This window comes from Phoenix dactylifera, unplaced genomic scaffold (assembly GCF_009389715.1).
Source record: "Phoenix dactylifera cultivar Barhee BC4 unplaced genomic scaffold, palm_55x_up_171113_PBpolish2nd_filt_p 001872F, whole genome shotgun sequence".
Taxonomy (NCBI): domain Eukaryota; kingdom Viridiplantae; phylum Streptophyta; class Magnoliopsida; order Arecales; family Arecaceae; genus Phoenix; species Phoenix dactylifera.
The window spans coordinates 4,162-10,655 of record NW_024069162.1 but is presented as its reverse complement, the minus strand read 5'-3'; the positions used below and the strand labels follow the sequence as shown (position 1 = coordinate 10,655).

Here is a 6,494-nt window from a genome sequence, read left to right as displayed (position 1 = left end):
TATCCATCAGAGTTGTGATTGAAAAGGAAGATAAAATTTATAATTAAATTGTTTACTTCAATATTACAGACCGCATACCATAAAAATAATTATCGAGACACTTCTCAAGAAATGGCTTCACGTTTGTGAACGTAGGATTCTAAGAAGACTAGAAATGAAATCATATTATGTTTAGCTTATAGCAAGGTTATAAATAGTGGTATGAACCCCCTATCATTTTTCTATTGGAATGATAAAGTACAGGCATGGTACAAGTATAGAGGAGATATACTGAAACTGATACATTCAAAACAAATGAAAAAAAAAATCTCGTACACACCGGTGCGCATCAGTCCAAACTAATATGGCCAGTATGTACTGGAACACGGTTCTGGCATCCCAGCACCTATGTTGGCGCCAATTTCACACCAAAGCGGTAAGGTATTGGTCGTAACATCCTATTCTGATGGCTTCCGAGACCATGACTTAGAGTTTATTATTCTCGTTGCAGGATCAAAATGCTTGATGAAGTACAATTCTAGATCCTTCAGTTAAAACTTAGAAGATATTGACTAATCTTTGCTTGCTTGTCCCTAATGATACTGCAAAAAAAGAACGCAATGAGCCAGATTTCATGAAGCCAAGAATCCAGAGAAAACGCGTAGCTCTCGGAAAGGGTACCCACAAAGATAGGCGACGCGAGGGCGTTCTTGCTCGATCTCGGCAGCGACGCGGAGGATGGGGACGATCCCAGCAAGCGACGGCGGCACCACCTCGTTGTAGAACACCTCCGTCGGGACCGTCGTCGTCGCCGCGTTCCGCGACGGCCGCCTCGTCAGCCCTTGCGACTCTGTCCCTGGACCTCTCGCCGCCGCCGACGACGACGACGCCTCCATTCTCTCCGCCGCCGACGACGACGACGCCTCCATTCTCTCCGCCGCCGCCTCCTTTTTACTTCTTGAAACCTAATGCATGGATAGAAGCGATATCAAAAGATCAGCAGTGAGACACTATAAATGAAGAAAGATCGGTCCGAGAATAGCTCCGGAAACCCTAGCTCACCGGACTCTTGAATTCTTGGAAGCTTCACTGATGATCGACCTGCTCGCCTAGAGATTTTATCGAGAGATCATAGACAACTAGGATTATTCATTTGAGAGAAAAAGGATCTAATTCTTTCTTTTAATATCAAATAAAGAAGGAGAAATCGATGAGCTCCACCTTGGAGACGATTCCTGAGCAGGAGCTGAGACCGAGAGAGAGAGAGAGAGAGAGAGAGAGAGAGAGAGGTGGGAGTTGGGGGGTGAGGAAATGGACAAGAGAGGGGTAAAATAGGGGAGGGGCAAATGAAGGGGGGCAACCTGGGGGAGTTCTAAATACACCCCCCCTATTGCTCAGGACACCCCCCAAAAATTAAAAAAAAATTAAATACTCTCTGCACCCCCCCATTTGGGTAGTTCTAAATATACCCCCCCGATTGCTCAGGACACCCCCCAAAAATCAAAAAAAAAATACCCAAACTAACCTTTAGTGTAATTACCATATTGCCCTTGAAATTTTCTCAGTACACCCCCCTTCCTCCTCCTCCATCTCCTCCTCCGTTTCGTTTTGAAAAGGAAAAAAAAAACCACCCCTCAAACCCCCCTTAAACCCCTCGATCCATTTACATCGTTTAGGCGATCTTTGAAGGAGATTTAAGCCCCATTCGAAGCATGGACAAGCAACTAGTGATTTGGGACGAAGAATCGGCCGCAAAGGTACGTGTTCCACCTTGTTTCGAAAGTTTTTTTTTTTCACGGTTCGTGCTCCGTTCGGCACTGGATCGCCGAACAAAAGGCTTCTGTTCGGCTGCATAGTGCCAAACAGAAGCCTTCTGTTCGGCAACGCTCTACCGAACAGAAGGCTTCTGTTCGGCTGCACAGTGCCGAACATAAGGCTTCTGTCCGGCACACTGCAGCCGAACAGAAGGCTTCTGTTCGGCACTCTGCAGCCGAACAGAAGCCTTCTCGTGCCAAATCGCGTGCCGTGCTGAATTTTGTGCCGAACAGATCCTCTGATTCATTAATTCTTGATGATAAATTATTTTATATGTAGGGCTATGCTACAACCGAATCTAGTATAATTGGATCAGAATTTGTACTGGATTACACAAGCGAATTTACAACTTACGAGGTATTATAATATATTGTGCAATTTTGTATTAGTTTAGCGAGCTATTTTTACAACTGTGTACTTACATAAATTGTTTAATGTATAGATCTTCAAGAGTAGAGAGGACTTGTGTAATTGGTGTCGTGAAGCTGGGAGGCGAAATGGTTTTGTTGTTGTAATCAAATCATCCGATGCAGGTACCATTTCTAAGAAACCCAGAATTACGTTAGGTTGTGAGAGGGGTGGGACGTACCGAACCACAAAAGAAAAGCGAATAAAGACTGCCTGTGGGACAAAGAAGTGTGGATGCCCTTTTGCATTAAGAGGAAAGAAATTAGATACTGCGGATGATTGGATATTACTGGTCGTATGTGGAGTGCACAATCATCCCGCTGCAGAGAATCTGGAGGGGCACTCATATGCAGGGAGATTATCTGAGCAGGAGACGGAATTGTTAGTGGATATGTCGAAGAGTTTGGTTCGTCCAAAGGACATATTATCCACATTGAAGGAAAGAGATGCCCTCAATGTTACGACTATCAAGACTATCTACAATGTACGTCAACGGTTTAAGGTTGCAGAGAAAGCCGGGAGGTCTGAAATGCAACATCTATTAGGTAAATTATCAGAGGCTAAATATATTGAGTGGTATAGGAATTGTACTAATACGGATGTTGTGCATGACTTATTTTGGGCACACCCTGGCAGCATTGATTTGTTCCGTGCATTTCCCCGTGTGTTGATAATGGATTGCACGTACAAGACGAATAGGTATCGTCTTCCGCTCTTAGAGATTGTGGGGGTGACATCTACTGACATGACATTTTCAGTTGCTTTTGTATACTTAAATTCTGAGGGGGAAGAAAGCTATACTTGGGCATTAGAGAGATTGCGCAGTGTCATAGCTGATGATGTTTTGCCTGAGTTGATTGTTACAGATAGAGACTTGGCTTTGATGAATGCAATTCATAGAGTATTTCCTACTGCTAGACATTTATTATGTAGATGGCATATTAGTAGGAATGTTTTGGCCAAGTGCAAAAAAAATTTCGAATTGAAGGAGAAATGGGATAAATTTATTATGAGTTGGAATGTACTAGTGCTGTCCTCCACGGAAGACGAGTATAATGATCGCTGGAGTGCACTACAGAGAGAGTTCGGTACCTATCCAGATGCACTACAGTATGTGTCAGATACTTGGCTGAGCAAATACAAGGAAAGATTTGTTGCGGCGTGGACTGATACATGCAGGCACTACGGAAATGTGACGACAAATAGGTATCACAAATAAAGACTCATTTAAATTTAATTTGCCTCAATTCTTATATCTAACTTTCATTTGTTTACTAGGGTCGAGAGTGCACATGCAAAGCTCAAAAAGCAGCTTGGATCAAGCCAAGGAAGTTTCGAGTCATCTTGGACTAGAATACATGGATTGATTGAGTTGCAGCACAGCTCTGTTAAAGCCTCATTGGAGAAGAGTTTATTGGTAGTGCAGCACAACTTCAAGCCAGCTGAATTCAAAGAGTTGCGAGGTTTCATATCTATAAGTGCGTTAAATCATGTCCTCGCCCAATCGAAACGAGCCAATTCAGTTGGGTTTGATGATTCAAATTGTGGGTGCGCTATTCGACGCACACATGGTATACCATGTGCTCACCAGATTGCGCGGTACAGGGTGGAAGGTCGGCCCATTCCTCTCGACTGCATAGATCCTCATTGGAGGAAACTTGATATTCTGCCTACCCCCCCCGTGCAGCCAATTCAGTTGAGTTGTGATGCAGAGTTAGATTTGATTGCGCTACGATTCAAGAAGTTAGATGGGGCTTCTCAATTGCAGATGATCAAGAAGTTACGAGAGATTGCAAGTCCAGATAGTACACCTCTTTTAGAGCCTGCAAAACGGAAGACCGGTTCACGTGGGCGCGCTTCACTGAAGGTTGATACGTCTACTCGACGTGACCCGTCTGCGTTTGAGTTGGTTCTATCTGGACAGGATAGTTATTCACCTGGTGTTGAGAAAGTTACCATCCGCAATCCATCTACTCAGATTCAAAAGAGACGGCCCAAGCAAAAGGTAGGTACCAAATATTTATTTCCTTACAATAGGTATCACAACGTCTACGGGACGGTCCGTGCCGTGCCGGTATGTCATGTGCCGATACGGGACATGTCGGGACGTGCCGTGCCGAGATGTGCCGATACGGGACATGTCGGGACGTGCCGTGCCGAGATGTGCCGATACGGGATGTGCCGTGCCGAGATGTGCCGATACGGGATGTGCCGTGCCGAGATGTGCCGATACGGGACATGTTCTACCATTGTTACATATTTTCTATCATTTGATATTATTTGCAGATTTTTCGTACTAGAGCCCAGTCACATACGCCCATTATCTATATTGATGCTATTCCTTCTGCCTTGAGACCATACATCCAGCATATCAAGGATGTAAAAGCTGATGGGAATTGCGGATTTAGGGCAATAGCTGACTTACTGGGATTTGGAGAAGATGACTGGGTGCGTGTTAGGAAGGATTTATTGCAAGAGTTGCAATGTCATTCGGACCACTATCGCACATTATATGGTGTGGAAGGGACGATTGCTGAGATCACTCATGCATTATCATATTATGATGATTGTCCACCATATGACAGATGGATGACTATGCCGGACATGGGTCATCTTATAGCATCCTGCTATAATGTTGTCCTATACCATCTCTCGTTGCAACAATGTCTGACCTTCCTACCTCTCCGTTCTGTGCCAGTACCTCTTCTATCCCGCAAAGATATCGCTATCGGATTCGTAAATGGAAATCATTTTGTTGAGGTACTACGTTCACAACACTTGCGAATATTTAATTTTGCTTATTTAATTTTGCTTATTTATAATTTTGTAGCTATTAATATTTTCTTATTTCTAATTTTGAAGGTGTTCTTGTTGCCGGGACATCCCGTTCCGCCAGTAGCGACCAACTGGCGAAAATATCATCTTCCTTGTGCTACCGGATGGGAAAATTCATATGAAGCACGGATTCAACAGTTCAAAGAGAGCATCTCACCTAATGTTATAATTAGCGAGACAGTAGAGTTAGATTGATTATTTATATATGTACAATTTTTGAAAGTTGTAAATTTTTTGGGGCTCTTAGAGTCATGTACTGTGAAACTCCATCATCAGCTGGGAATACATATGACGACTGTTGTTTCCGTTGAGATTTCAGATGTAAACAGAAACATACTTAAGAGCTGGTGGGAGCAAACAAATCAAACAGGGGAACTAATAGACCTTTCTGATGTACAAGAACTTAACGGTGACAAGCTTGAGCAGATGATTAACACATTTGTTGGAAAAGAGGGCTCTGTGATGTTCTTGGTTAAGAGGTTAATCGGCTGCCCTCTCCTTGCAAGGCCAGGTCTTGCCACTGGCACCCTCTTAGGCTTTGCTGCCTTTTTTGGAGGGGAACTTTGTCCAGGGTCAGCTTTGATTGGAACAACATTTGGAGGTACCTCAGGGGGAGGTGGAGGCAGAACATCAGTCGTATCAGATTCAGGGTCAAACCCCCCACGGGACTCCATCTCCTCAGGGGGAGGTGGAGGCAAGACAGTAGAGTTAGATTGATTGTTTATATATGTACAATTTTTGAAACTCCATCATCAATATAAATCAAAAAATATCTGTCTTCGCATTGTTAGATTGATTGTTATGTGCACTGTTATATTTATGTAAAATAGAACGGGCCAGGCTTTACAAAGATTACACGTAAATGTACCAAAAATATATATTTTTCATTAATATCAAAGGCTTTACAAAGATTACAAAGGCTCCATCATCAATCCCTATGACGCCATCGTCGACGCGTGTACTGCTGTACGTCCGAATGAGAGGGTCCTGGATCCAAATGAGAGGGTGCTGTACTCGGGCCAGGCTCATCACCCAGAAGTACCTGATGCATCTGAGAAATAGCATCATATAGGTGCCCGGCACCTAGTGACGTAGCCTCTGAGGGACCCATCCGTACAATGTCGGTACTGATACCGAGTGCAGCTGCATTACGCCGCCGGTGCATGTCAGCATCATCATGACCTCCCCTAGCTCCAGAATGAGTACTCGAGCGCAGATGAGGAGGCTGAACTGCAACGTGCGTGATACGGAGATACCACTCCATGTATCCCGGTACGCTGTCTGATGGCCGGGTAACTGGGTGGCTCCTGCTCGCCTGGCTCAGCACGTGGTCCTCCCACCGCTCCCAAAGCTGATCCATATAGGAGTAATGTATCCGGTACGAGCCTGCTGTGGAACCTCTGTTGGCTCGCGTAGGGGCTAGTGGCGCTCGAGGGATGGTCTGAATACGACCAAAC

The 6,494-nt window shown here is 44.5% G+C and overlaps 1 long non-coding RNA gene across 1 annotated transcript; it reads right to left on the bottom strand.

Moving 5' to 3' along the window:
• Positions 1-18: 18 nt before the first annotated feature.
• On the bottom strand, positions 19-1,310 carry LOC120103972. The gene is made up of 4 exons (XR_005510178.1): positions 1,201-1,310; positions 1,042-1,088; positions 665-944; positions 19-581 (listed from the first exon to the last, which is right to left on the bottom strand). It is a non-coding gene; the product is annotated as an uncharacterized LOC120103972 (long non-coding RNA).
• Between the last annotated feature and the right edge of the window lie 5,184 nt (positions 1,311-6,494).